At 38.8% G+C, this 14,755-nt stretch overlaps 1 non-coding gene across 1 annotated transcript; it reads left to right on the top strand.

The window, feature by feature from the left end:
- The first annotated feature begins 6,409 nt into the window (after positions 1–6,409).
- On the top strand, positions 6,410–6,520 carry LOC125123755 (U6 spliceosomal RNA). The gene has a single exon (XR_007134140.1). It is a non-coding gene; the product is annotated as a U6 spliceosomal RNA (small nuclear RNA).
- Positions 6,521–14,755: the final 8,235 nt, after the last annotated feature.

Here is a 14,755-nt window from a genome sequence, read left to right as displayed (position 1 = left end):
ACAGATATATCAGAGACTCCCTTAGAACTGGGCTAGTTTCTATCAGATATATGTTTTTGTGTTTTAAAAATCCAATTGAGGGTTCAACCCTGGCCCAGGAATTTCCACATGCTACTAGCATGGCCAAAAAAAAAAATAATAATCCAATTGCTATGCCTGTTTTATAAGCATAAATGTATGCACTATAGCTATAAATATAAGTAAATATCTTAGGGGAAAGTGCCCAGGGATAGCAGTTTATATGGGAAAGGTAAACAAAATCCAGTTGGGCTAACCATTTATCATCCCATGGTTAGTCCTAAATTACAGCAAGACTAGACTGTGAAGAGAAAACTGATTTGGTTTTTCTGTTGGAAAAGAAGAAAAACCCATCAGATCTTAGTTTTAGTGACTGGATAGCAATAGGAACATCATAAACAATACACAGCATATAAAACTAGTGCTGACTCACTTGTAATTGAACAACTTTCAGTGAAAACATAATTTTATTCCCTAATGCAAAATGAGGTATACTAGGCAACATGTCCTTGAGTGACGGTCAAATTATCTCATGCAAAGTATCGTGAGTTAAACCCCTGTGGTGTGAACAGTCAGGCCCCACTCACCACGTGGAGAACCTGGGGTTACTGCCTTCCTTGGAACATTCACGTGCTCACTTGGTGCAGAGATCTTGGCAAAATCAAAAGGGGTGACCTTTGACACTGACAGTCTTCTGTATTTTTCATCTTATTTTCCCTCTGGGGTGGACTTATTCGTTCCTCTTTCATCCTCTGATAGAGCATCCCTGCTCTCCTGTTTTTTGCAGACAGTCTCTCTCCCACTTGGTCATACCATCTGTCTCCACATTACAGTTTACTCTGCATGGGTACCAGGTAACAGACACGATTTTGCCCAATAGCAAGTATCGTGGAAAGTCTTTCACAGGCTCCCCACAATCTGTGAACATATGATCAGTCTAGGATAAAACGTTGTACTAAAAATATACCAGAGAAATGTTCATGTGGTGATAAACAAGGAACCTGACTCAAGGGGGAACATGTGCCATGTGCCTTGAGCTTCTGAAATGTATGTTTCCTTGTGTAGTGGAGTACTGATGGGCTGCCAGTGGGGGGTGAGGGGAGTGGCAAGATCAACTATGTTTGTTTTTTATTGCAACTGTTAATGTACATTGCACAGTGTCAGTATCACATGTTTGGCCTAAAACCCAAACTGTGAGTTAAAGGAGTGCAAATCTAAAAATATTTGTCATGAAGTACTTAGTTTAATAAATATAGATCTATGTAATTTCTACCACAACTTCTGACACTGCACATTGATATGAAAGAACACCACAGTAGGTCTGGGAGCAAATTTCTGAGAAAGGATTTTGCCTCCTATGTTTTATGCAGCATCATCCATCCCTTTTCATTATTATTTTTTGGGAGGGCTGACAGATTTCTGGACATTACTCTTTTATCTCATCTGTCCCTCTCAACTAACTTCCTCAGTCACATTTCCTTTTTTTTTTTTAATGTGAACCATTTTATTTAAACATAGGTGAACAACTATAAAAAGAAAACAAGAATTTGATAAATTTTTCATAATGACAAGTTGCCCAAAATGACAATTTGATCACAAGTGAATATTTCTAAACACAGACATCCAATTATTTATAATATTTGCATCATAGGGGTGATGCAAATTTTATGCAACTTTAAGAAAATTTTATTATTTTACCAGAAATTTTTTTTTTAGTAAACTCTGGGAGAGGGGCTTTTAAATTCTGTATGTTTCTTAGCATTTAGTTCATTTTTCTATATTTAAACTGAGATTGCACATCTCAGCCACATTTCCTTCCTTTCTTCCTTTCTTCCTTCCTTCCTTCCTTCCTTCCTTCCTTCCTTCCTTCCTTCCTTCCTTCCTTCCTTTCTTTCTTTCTTTCTTTCTTTCTTTCTTTCTTTCTTTCTTTCTTTCTTTCTTTCTTTCTTTCTTTTTTATTTCCTTCCTTCCTTCCTTCTTTCTTTTTTTCTGGGTATGCCTGAGGGATTGTCCTACACCAAGCTGTTGCAATACTGGATCTTTAACCCACTGTACCACAGTAGGACCTTTCTATTTTTATTTCCTTTGGCCATACCCATAGCACATAGAAGTTACCGGGCCAGGGATCAAACCCATGCCACAGTAGTGATAATGCCAGATTCTTAAACCCCTAAGATAACAGGGAACTCCCATCCATTCTTATTTACCTATACTGTATTTATTTCCTTTTTTTTTTTTTGGCTAGAGGTTGAATCAGAGCTGTAGCTGTTGGCCTACATCACAGCCACGCAGGATCCAAGCCTTGTCTGTGCCACACCACAGTTCATGGCAATGCCAGATCCTTAATCCACTGAGCAAGGCCAGTAATCAAACCTGCATCCTCATGGATGCTAGTCAAATTCGTTTCTGCTGAACCACAGCAGGAACCAACCCCTATACTATCTTTTAAATAGAACTTGACAATATTCCCCTCTCTATGCAATGTTAGGTGCATTGAGATTTTATGCAGAATGATTGTCAGTTTATGCAGAGAAAATTTGTGCCATTTTTAAAATAGGTTATTTCATTATTGGATACCAGGAACTGATTTTTGAAATTAGAACTTGGAACTTGGTTTAATTCATCAGATATTCAATATCTATTTTTATTTAATCAGCTAAAATGAACATTAGCTCATGCTATATTTCTTCCTCACCACTTATTTCCATTTCTGTTTTCTGGGGGAGGATAAGGATGGGAAATTTGCTGTCTTCTAAGATTGGTCAAAGGATGGTGTCTGGGTTTGAATCACACACTTATAGACCTGGGTCCAGATTCTAAATCTGCATTTGAAGCAGCCATTTCAATTTTTACTCTAAGGAATTAAGGAATACTCTATGATGACTATTGAAGAATAGTCATAAAGTTTCTAAAACCAGGATGCTATACCAGCTCTCCTAGGTGCAAGAAGCAGTGGGATATGGTAGAGGTAGTACACTGGCTTCCACACATGGGCTTCTCCCCTGCAGCTGCCTGGCTTTGAACCACTGATTTAAACTCTTTATGCCTCACCCATAAAATTTGGGAAATAATATGTATTCCATCAGGTTACTATACATCAAAATGCTTGGTTCATAAGTTTTCTTATTTGAATTTTTATGAGTAGTTTATATGCAACAAACACATTCCTTGCTGTTCTCCACTATACTGTTTGAAAGTATGGATCTAAGACAATATGATGGTTTCATTGTTATCAGAGAGCAAGGTGGCCAAGAGCATGGCAGATGCTTGATTGAATTTGGCCCCACTCGCTGGGCAATGAGAACAAAGCACTTGAACTGATCTTGCCATGGGGGATGAGACTGGATACAGTCCATTAGGAGAATCAAAGGACTATTAGAATAGCATCTGACATGTAATATGTGCTCCATAAGGATTGTGGTTATCACCTCGTGTGAATGCAGAGTCGGAAATACTGCTTCCGTGGGACTGGTCACTGTTGTTTATTCAGGTCTTTCTCAAATATTACCTAGGCAAAAAATAAGCTTTGCTCTGGCTGATCTAGGTGGAGATTTTATCTTTCCTCTGCCTTCTCTGCATGTTACCGACACATCCTTTGCATCACATTTCATTGTAAATATTGGTTGTCAGGTCTGTTTTCTTCCCTGGACTGTCAACTACTCAATGACAGGGACCTGTGTATTTTTTCAAATCTCTCAACATTGAGCCCATGTTTTCCTGGAAAATAAGTAAAGAGTAAATATTATTTTAATATAGCTATTTGAGGATGGAAGAAAGGTATTCATTCTGAATTTTTTTTCCTATAAAGATATATCCTTAATCTGTGATTTCTAGAAGTGCCTGGGCTGATGGATATTTGTGAACCATCTCACATTGCAAAACTAATTACTTTTGTGGATTTTCTAAGAGTTCCATAGTTTCATCAGTTTCTCAGGGCAGCCTGTAGCCTTACCATTTGGAAACCATTAACACAGATGCTTCTTATACTTTTACTATGAGTCTCATTTTCAGAAATTAATTAAACCTTTAAGGTGGCTATTGCCCTGGATTACATGTGCCCTAGACATTTGCCTCTTTTTACTCTTGCTTCTTTATTTTTGTCCAATATCTGGTCCCTAAAGAAATACAAGTGATTTTTGTGAACATTATATACACATCACCCCAGAAGACCACAATATATCAATCAGATTCTTTAACAAATTATTGGGTTCTCAAATCAGCATATAATCAGTCTTGCCAATTGAGAGGAAATCAATCATTTTTACATCTAGAAAAATCAAATCAACAGTAGTCCATTATTTGCCTGGCTGATGGAGCATAGATGTCACCCAAGGTCTCCTTAATTCCCTTCCCCCATCTCCTAGGAAAAGAGCAGTAAAATGAGGCAAGTAGCAAAACAGAAGTTTGACTAATTTCTGCAATACACACTATTTTAGTTATTTTCTGTTTAAATTGCATTTATCCTTTAATCAACTATTTATAGACATGTAGAAGAACCTAGAAATTGAAACTTTGTGTCTGTTATTGTAAATGATTAAACAGCAGATTTCTAGCAATTATGTTGTATTCACTAGAATGAAGTCTGCATTGATGCAATGAAGAGACCCCAAAGACAATGACTGCACAAAACAGAAGTTTATTTTGTGTTTTCTGTGGCACAAGGCAGTAAGGTCTTCTTGTTTCCAGAAGTCATCCCCGAAAGAGGAGGCAGCTCTGACATCCTCAGAGTGTAGCATTCAAAGGAGTCTTCTCATTCTCATTTTCAGCTAGCAGTAGAAAATGTGAGGAGCAGGTCCAGAGCAAGTATTTTCTAAGCAAATGAGGCAGAATTTCCATGTTTGGCTTCTGTTCACACTCCACTGATGGGAACTTAGTGACATGGCTATACCCAACTACCAAAAAACAGGAGGATGTGGTATGCCTGAGTGGCTGTTCACCCAGATAGCGCCTATAACTCTAGAAGAAAAGCCTCTTTTTTTTTGTCTTTTTTTTTTTGCCTTTTCTAGGGCTGCTCCTGTGGCATATGGAGGTTCCCAGGCTAGGGGTCGAATCGGAGCTGTAGCCGCTGGCCTACGCCAGAACCACAGCAACACTAGATCCGAGCCATGTCTGCGACCTACACCACAACTCACAGGAAAGCCGGATCCTTAACCACTAAGCAAGGCCAGGGATCGAACCCACAACCTCATGGTTCCTAGTCGGATTGGTTAACCACTGAGCCATGACAGGAACTCCTAGAAGAAAAGATTCTGGTTGACAAGTAACAGTATCTGTTGGGTGTTAGAATTGGGATTTGGACACACACGTCAAAACAGGGCAAAACCAACTGCATTAAGGATCTAATGAATGAATTCTTTGTTTCTCTTCCTTCTGGAGGCATACAGTAATCTTCAGTACTGTAAATTCAAAATAGTCTAATTGTCTGAGAAAAATGGGAAAGCTAGACCTAAGGAAATGAAGTGAACAAAGGTTTAGGCTTCAGCAGGATAGACAAAGGAGGATGATCAGGATCTAGAGATAAGACAGACCCATTTAGACAAGAGAGATGATCATGAAAGATCCAGGCGCAATAGAGAGGACAAGAGGGGACTCTGACAACAAGCAGTAGGACTCTAAGTGTGAAGCCCAGGGATGAGGTGCACGTGGCTGTATCACCTGAAAGATCTGGGAAGGCAGATGGGTAACCAGAGCTGAGAACCAAAGCAACTGGAAGAAACTTAGTTCTGGAAAATTATGTGTGGTTGCTGAACCCTGACACACAGCCACCAAGAATAAAGCAAGAGCTCACTTACTATAATCAGGATGAAAAGAAGACCTAGATCATCTAAAAAGGAGTTTATTAGGTGTGGTCCAGCTAAACATGCAGGTTCTTGCTAGTTCTGAATCCTAAAGGCTTAATGAAGTTCCACAAGCTAAGGTTAAGTTAACTCTGCAGGTGTCATTGAAATAAACCCATCTGTAGACTTAAGTAGTTGTGAGGGGGCAAGGAGGTAACCCACCTTAGTTTCTTGAATAAGACTGGATATAATTCTAATCTCTGGATTGTTTTGAAGAATGAATGATTGCTTTTTTAGAGAGAAATGCAAAGATTACAAATTAGGGAAAGAATCAAAGTAAAAAAGATTTCTAAGCAACAAATTGTGTTGGAACTAGATATTCACATGCAAAAAAATGAAGCTAGACAGAGATTTTACACCTTTCATAAAAAGTAACTCAAAAAGGGATCACAAACTTAAATTTAAAAAGCAAAATTATAAAACTCTTTGAAGATACTTAAGAGAAAACCTAGATGACCTTGGGTATGGTGACGAATTTTTAGATACAGCGCCAAGGGCAGGATCCATGAAAAAGATAGTGGATAAACTGGACTTCGTTACAATTAAAAACTGTGGCACTCACTTCAGCAGCACATATACTAAAATTGGAATGAATGATGCAGAGAAGCTTAGCATGGCCCCTGCCCAAAGATAACATGTAAATTTGTGAAGGATTCCATATTTTTACTATGACCATGTCCATACCCTAAATAAAAATTAAAATAAATTAAATTAAAAACTCTGCTCTGTAAAAATGATCTCGAGAGAATGAAAGGGCAAAACACAGATTTGGGGAAAATATTTACAAAAGTCATATCTGGTAAAGGACTGATATACATATACAAAGAATTCTTAAAATTCAACAAGAAAGAAAATTAAAACGATTAAAAAATGGACCAAAAGCTTTAATAGACGTCATCAAAGAAGGTAATTAGATAGCAAATAAGCATATTAAAAATGTTCCTTCCACATCATATACAATTGGGGAAGTGAAAATTCAAAAAGCAGTGAAACAGAGCTACAAACCTTTTATAATAGCCAAAATCCAAAATACTGACAACACCAAATGCTGGTGAGCATGTAGAGAATTGTAACTTTCATTCATTGCTGGTGGGAATGCAAAATGGCGATGGAGATAATTTGGCAGTTTCTTATAAATCTAAACTGTTACTATATGATCTAGCAATTGTTCTTTTTGGTATTTACCAAATGAACTGAAAACCTGTGTTCACACAAAAACTTGCACAGGGATGTTTATAGCAGCCTTATTCACAATTGCCAAAACTTGGAAACAACAAAGAAGGTGAGTAGAGATGTAAACAGTGGGGCATATGTACAATGGAATATTATTCAGTGCTAAAAATAAAATGAGCTATTAAACCATGAAAAGATATGGAGGAAACCGTGCATATTGCCAGTTGTATAAGTTTATCTGAAAAGGTTACAGACTGCATGATTCCATCTATGTAACATTCTAGAAAAGATAAGACTATGATCTCATTAAAAAGACAAGGGGCTTCCAGGATTTGGGGGAGGGAAAGATTAATAGGCAGAGGACAGGGGATTTTTAGGGACTAACCATATGATGCCATCATGGTGGATACACATCATCATACATTTGTAAAAACCAACAGAATGGACAAAGCCAACAGTGAACTGTGATGTAAACTATGGCCTTTGGGTGGTTATGTGGTATGTATGTAGGTTCATCAATTATATCAAATTTAACACTCTGGTTTGGAAGCTGATAATCTTGAACTTTTCATTGTTGAAGTTAAAAAAAAAGCAATACAGAGAAAAACATGCAAACAAACACAAACGCAATAGACTGTGGTTCTCAGGAGAGTGACAAGAGGCCCCAGCCAAAAGCCCCCTAAGACTGGCTGCCTGACCATCTACTACCTCCTACAGGCATTCTCATTCACTGCTCTGTTTGTAATAGAAATTCTACATAGAGCCATCTTTTTACATTCCTGCTACCAAAGCAAATCCAGAGAGAGTTGTTTAGGTATTTTTATTTATTTATTTATTTATTTTCTTTATTTTATGGCCATACCTGCAGCATATGGAAGTTCCCAGGCTAGGGATCGAATCAGAGCTGTAGCTTCTGGCTTACACCACAGCCACAGAAATGCATGATCTGAGCTGCATCTGCAGTCTACACCGCAGCTCACAGCAAAGCCAGATACTCAACCCACTGAGTAAGGCCAAAGATCAAATCTGCCTCCTCACTGGAGGCTATGTCAGTTCCTTAACCTGCTGAGCCACAGTGGGAGCTCTCTGTTTAGGTATTTTTAACTTTTGGAGACTCTATATAAAATGACAAGAAGGAAACATAGGTATCCTATGAAGCAACACCCATGCCCCTATCCACAGAAACAGAGATAGGAAGGATTTCCTATTTAAAGCTGCTAAGTTTGGGGAATTTTTTCCTCACAGGGATAAATTAGTGATTCTCAAGCAGTGCAGAATGAGAAACCCTCCACTTATCAAAAGGTGCAAAGGCAAAGAAGGCTGGTGGCCCAGCAAAATCCATGAGCATCTCCTCCAGGGCAGGGCTGTTGCTGGAAGCACCTGCCAAGACAAAGACAACATTGTCCAGCCCCACCTCCATCCCTTCTCTCCTGTGTGGGGCCATGCGACCAGTTTCTGCCCCTGAGGCAGGTGTGGGAATGATGAGCCTGGAGGGCACTGTGCCGTGTCTACCCTCTCTCTGTAGCTGCCAAGCTGGTTCCCTGCAAGAGTAGAAATCGCAATGCTGCCTCTCTCACAGAGAATAGAAACACTTGCTCTACCGCTACTGTGAAGAGAACATCTATTCCGGACATGAAGTGAGCTTTCTATGGGTTAAGTCGCTAAAATGTTGAGGCTTCCAGTTTTTTTGTTGCGGCAGCTAACGTTACTCTAAATAATACAGGGATACCGAAGCATGGTTTCAAAAACTGAGATGAGACACACCCCCCTTGGAGAGCCTTCGCATATTCAGCAATGTCTAAAGGCCCAAATCAGATGCAGTTATATCTCAGAGTGATACTCACTTTATCCCAGGTGGTGTAGCCTCTGGCGTAGGTTAAGAGAGAAGATAATACGATATGGATTAGAGTTGGGGATCTTACTAAGTCCAACATCAACACATTGTCAGGAGAGAGAGGAGAAAGGAAAAGCTTTGAGAAGGTCTTGCTTTTATTTTTCTCACTATAAAGCTCTTGTGACGTGTAGGAGCTAGAGAGAGAAAGAATGTGTTTTTTAGTGTTTTTAACTGACTCACAGAAGACCAAAAATGTTGGGGGTGGTGTATGCAGAGAGACAGAGACAGAAAGAGAAAGAGAAAGATGGAGACAGAGAGAGAGAAAGAGAGAAAGAGAGAGAGAGATGGAGAGAGACAGAGAGGGAGACAGAGACAGAGAGAGACAGAAAAGGAGAGAGAGACAGAGAGACAGGGAAAGGAGAGGGAATTTGTTTAGGGAGACAGAGATGTAAAGAGAAAAAGGGAAGGGGGAGACCATATAATTTGGGTAACATTGCTCTATTTTAGCAAGATTTGGACATTTTATAAACTGTCTCTGGAAAACCCTAAATTTGAGGCTCTTAACTTGGAGTACAAAAAGGAGCTTCAAAGGTTTTGAATTCTTTAACATTTTCCACAAAATTTCAGTGCTTACACGCCCACACACTTTTCTGGGATAGATGACCCCTCAAAAGTTTAAGAACTACTTTTCTAAAGTTACTTTGGTCATATTATTTGGGACATTTTGATTTAATCTTGGTCTTGCCAAGTTTTTTTTTTCACCTCCTTAAAAGTCTTCCTTAAAAGTTATAACCAAAGGGAAATTTTATAAAAGCCAGATGAAGAATGTGTTTTAAAAGTGTGCTTGAACAAGGCTCGTTCTGTCTGTCTCTATGTTGCTTTCTTACGTTATAAATTTGACTCAAACAGAAACCATGTCTCACTCAGAAACCTTCTTTTATCAGAATACCCAAAACCAGGTCCTATGCAGGATGGAGCATAAAAAATGTGACTGGTTCCTACGGATGAATTGTCTAATCAAATTCTCCCAGGAGTCAATGGAAGTAGTAGAAATAAAACGTGTTTTCTATTCCACTGTCTAGTTAATAAACTTTGACAGACATAGATATAATTATTTTAGATGCAGAGAGACAAAACGATGGATGAGAGGAAACAATTGTTAAGATAGTATTGACTTAAATAAGGAAGCTAATCTTATATGATGGATGTATTGCCCATAAAGACAAGAGGCGGATGTGATTATTCTTCGATTCCAATGTACGTTAGCCTGTTTAAACGTGGGGATAAGTGTGGTGATTTAAGTCATGTCTTCAGTGCATGAGGCATGTTGCATGATTTTGTTTTTGTTTTTGTTTTTTAGGGAGGTAGATGGAAGTTCCTAGGCTAGGGGTTGAATCCGAGCTATAGCTGCCAGCCGACATCACAGCCATAGCAACATGAGATCCAAGCCGTGTCTGTGACCTACACCACAGCTCACAGCACTGAGTGAGTCCAGGGATCAAACGCATATCCTCATGGATATTAGTCAGATTCATTTCCGCTGTGGCACAGCTGGAACTCTGATATTATGTGTTAATGATGTTATTTGTAATTTATTTTTTGCTCCACTAAATGCCTTCCACTGTGCCTAAGTAGGCCTGAGGAAACCCAGCACAAATAAGACGATCTATATGATTTTGCTACCAGATTATTTCAAGTCTCCTTTCTCCAAGAATGATTAAATGACACATTTGTTGGTGATTATCAAATAGAATAAAAATTAACCAATATTATTACTTTAAGATTCTTGAAGAAGATAATAAAAAAGGGACACCTGGATGGGAATTTTAGTTATGGTCCATGAGAACAAATTAGTTACTAATTACTTTCTATTAGTGGATTTTTTTAAAAAGTAACTTTCATAAATGAGAAAATTTCTGCACTCCTTTGTTTGGGTGGGACCAATTTTATTAAGCTGGTTGGCTTGAAGATAAGAAAGACTTAGATCGTGCGGTACTAGATTTAGAGTTTGGATCTATCTATATCCAATGCATGATTCTAGATGTGAGCAGCAAGAATTTAGGCTAATCATGACGGCAGTTTTCCTCTAGGAATCTGCTGGCGAATCTTGACATGCAGAGAAATGATGGGGAAATGGAGAAACCAGAATGATATGGTTTTTATTTTATTTTATTTTTTTAATCTTCCACATGTTAGGGACTAAGCTTAACTACTAAAAGAATCGTAGTAAAGAAGAAAATCCAATTTGCACCATAAACTTTAGAAAACAAAGAGCATCAGCAGCTCAACTCTGGGGCCTCAATTCAAAGCCCAGCATGGTTGGAGAGAGACACATTTCCCCACTTCTGACAAGAATGCGCAGGGATTCACATGGTGCAGAGAAGACTTAAGAAGAGACCGGGTCTCTTGGCATCTTTCATATTTGCAGATTGGGGATATCCTGGGAAATATCATGCCTGGCAGAGGAGCAGTGATAAGGAGGAGGCCACCTCCTCCACATCTTAGCAAGGCATAACCCTCAGGTGGTGGGCAGGCCATGGATGTCCGTAAGAACACCAGCTTAGAAGAGCAAAATGGGGCTTTCCCCTAAGCATATGTGAAACACCCCAGGGAAAGGGAGAAGCAGAACTGGCAAGGGTGAGCTCTCAGACAATGACCTTCACAGAGTGCCCTATATCTAAGAGTTTGTGCTGCTGCCAGGGAGGAGAGCTGGGCTCTGAGTCCCCCCTCTCATGTTTGTCAAGTTCACCCTTGCCTCAGGGTCTCCTGGCACTCAATAATTAGGCAAAGCAGCTCAGCACAGTAAGGGGGACTTCAGGGGATCTGAGGAAAGCCTCACCAGTATTTGTTGTACCATCTTACCCAGAAACAGTTGAGTCTGACCTTGAAGGAAGTCATGTAGGTCCTGAAGGCCTGCCATTCTGTAGTCAAGGGCTGGTAAACATATGTGTCCCCTGTGTGTAGGTATAAATATGACCCTTTTTGTATTCTCACATGGTGACCCTTGATGGGGTAAGGAACCAATAAAGAATTTCAAAGCTGAAAGGGACCTTTTGGATCATCTACTGAGAATCCTCCTTTCACATTTTGTAGCAAAGATGCTAAAGGACTAAGAGAGATAATGATTTGCCAAAGCCAGAGAGCTCACTAGTGGCAAAGCCCATGTAAAAATGCATGTTTTCTCATCTCAGTCCAAATTTTTTTTTCAATTATGCATGATATATTATTATACAAGACACATTTTGTAATTTGAGAATTTGCAATTCTTTTCCTGAAAATGTGTATTGGATACTGTGCTCTCCTCCATACACTATGATGGAGATTTGGCACCACAGACGTATGAATCTTCTATTTGGTCTATTTCTGTTCCTATTTTTATATTATTTACTATAATCCTAAGTATGAACTATTTTATCATCCATCTATATTTACCACTGTCTATCACCCTCATTCTGTAGCACCAGCAACTTGAGTTTTACGTTTTCCTCTTGTCAGAAGAAAGATGGCCATGTCCCCTTGTCCCCAGGGCCAGCTCTCCTAGAATAAATCCCTGTTTGTCTTTTCTGGAAAATTGGGCAGCCTATCACTGACTGCCTGGCAAATCAATTTTCTTGAGATCTGATAAAGATTGTTACACAGCTCATCAGGCTTTATCTCCCTCGAAAGCAGGTGACACAACGATGCCTTCTGTAACCTTAAGAGGAAGAGAGAGAAAGCATGATACTTTAGGAAACATTAGGCTGATTAGAAGATCCTGCAATGCAGCCATGGCTTCAAATGTTAAGGCCAATGGCCACTCTGAGCATAGCTGCTCTGTGCAGTGCAGAGCGATGATAGAGTGATGGCCAGGGAGGAAAGGCCATGGAGGGAGGAAGAGAAAAATTATCCTACCGAATGACCCTGACTGCCTGGGCAGTGCCACATTCTTTTCAAGGTGAGCCTGGCTTTATCCTGCCCTGATTAACACGTGGGCAGAGAGGGTATTCTCCATGGTGTCCAGACTATTCTTAGGCTTGATTCAAAGGGAACATAAGAGGTCACAGAAACTAGGTTTGGAGAAAGGACACATTTGAATTTCAATTCTGCCCCTGGCTTTAGGACATTACCGTTTTGATATGCTATGCTTCAGCTTACCCATCTTACAACACAGAGTGCAAGCATATTAAAAGTAAAACAAACAAACAAAAACTATTAGAACATTTCACACATGACACACTACCTGTACATTTACAGATAGATGTACATGTCTTGTCTCTGGAGAGTGGGAACAATCAGAGCGTTAGAGATTTGAAGTCCTAGTTCTCCTTGGTGACAGTGCCAACCCCCTCCGTTTCTCTCTGTAGTTTCTTTGTCCTTCCTTCTATTTTTAACTCCTTGAGTAACAGGTTTTTTTGTTTGTTTGTTTTGTTTTTTTTGTTTTTGTTTTTGTGCTGGGTGTTGCACTCATCTTCTTATTTTATTTTTTTTCCTCCATTTTGAGGTTTGTCACATCTAAAGCCTTCTCTCTTGTCGTAGTATGGAGAAATGAATTATTTCCCTAATAACCACCTCACACCATCCACAAAAATTTTAGATCCTTAGTACATTCTATTAGGGCAGGTTGTTCTGTAATGCAGCTTAGGATATTTTTCACAGAAATAATTACAATTAAATAAAATGTTGGAACTTGACAAAGTCACATTCAGGTACTTGAAAAATCCAATTTTGATTCTAGGTCAGGACAGAGAGATAATACTGTGATTGAATTAAAATGTCTACAGTTGATTTAGAAATAATGAGATTTTAAAAAATACAATTGGAAAATAGAGATATATATTCAAGAAGTAAAAGTCAAGAGAGGATTGAGAGATGACAGGAGACTGCAAATTCTTAGTTGAGCTAATTAAGACTTGAGTTTGTGGCAAGGTGGCCATTCCTTAACATTCTGGAAAGAATACCTTGGACAGCGAATATCAGTGTCGGACAGGCACTTCATCATCAGCAAGAGAGCCAGCTGGAAGGATTTCAGAGAAATCTTGGGAAAGCTGGGATAGTTTATGATACCTCCAAAGAAACTGAGAACATTGCACTTGGTATTTTAGGCTGGCCTGGTTTTTAAGTTGTACTTTGCCCATCATTTACAAATGACCTTTTCTAAGTCACTTGTTTATTTAAGTAAATAAATACACAAACAAAAATGAACAATACAAATCTTTATGTACTTTTTCTTTGGCTATGGATCTAGAAAAGTGTTTGATTCTTTATGCATTGTCTTTGGTAGCTATATGTGCTAGAATTTTTTGTGCAGTTAATTGTGTTCTACAAACTCATGACAATGTAATAAGAAAACTCCAATGAATTGTATATATATTGAAAATAACTCAGAAAACATGTAGAAGATGCTCTTTGCCCAAGTCAAAGCCATTATTCTCTTTTCCCCTGATCTCAATTTATTTTGAGCATCCACTCTTCCTTCATTTGATTCGGTACCTGGCTTTAAAAATAGATCCTGATTGGTCCAAGACTGTTATTCCAACTGCAGATGCCAACCACTTGAAAAAAATAAGTCAAATTTCTGGGTCACATTGTTCTTTTAAATGACACAGAATAGGAAATAGCAGAGTGTTTCATTTAGATTAGGGCCAGGGTAAGAAAAATTTCATAAACTATTACTTTAAACAATTAGGTGTATCTATGTTTGCCTTGATGTAAAACAATATTTTTTATTGTGAGTCACAGTCAAATAGTTTTAAAACCATTGGAGTGAACTATTATCATGGCTCTGTGTTTGGTTTATTTGATGATAGGCCCCAGAGTTTTGAACAAGGGCCTATACAGGGAAGCTTGCTAAGTATCGTCCAGAAAAGTTTGCTAATGGATTATAGAAATCACACAGTAAGAGATGACTCTCCTT

The sequence above is a fragment of the Phacochoerus africanus genome, chromosome 3, assembly GCF_016906955.1.
Source record: "Phacochoerus africanus isolate WHEZ1 chromosome 3, ROS_Pafr_v1, whole genome shotgun sequence".
NCBI lineage: Eukaryota > Metazoa > Chordata > Mammalia > Artiodactyla > Suidae > Phacochoerus > Phacochoerus africanus.
This window is presented reverse-complemented; position numbering and strand designations above follow the sequence as displayed.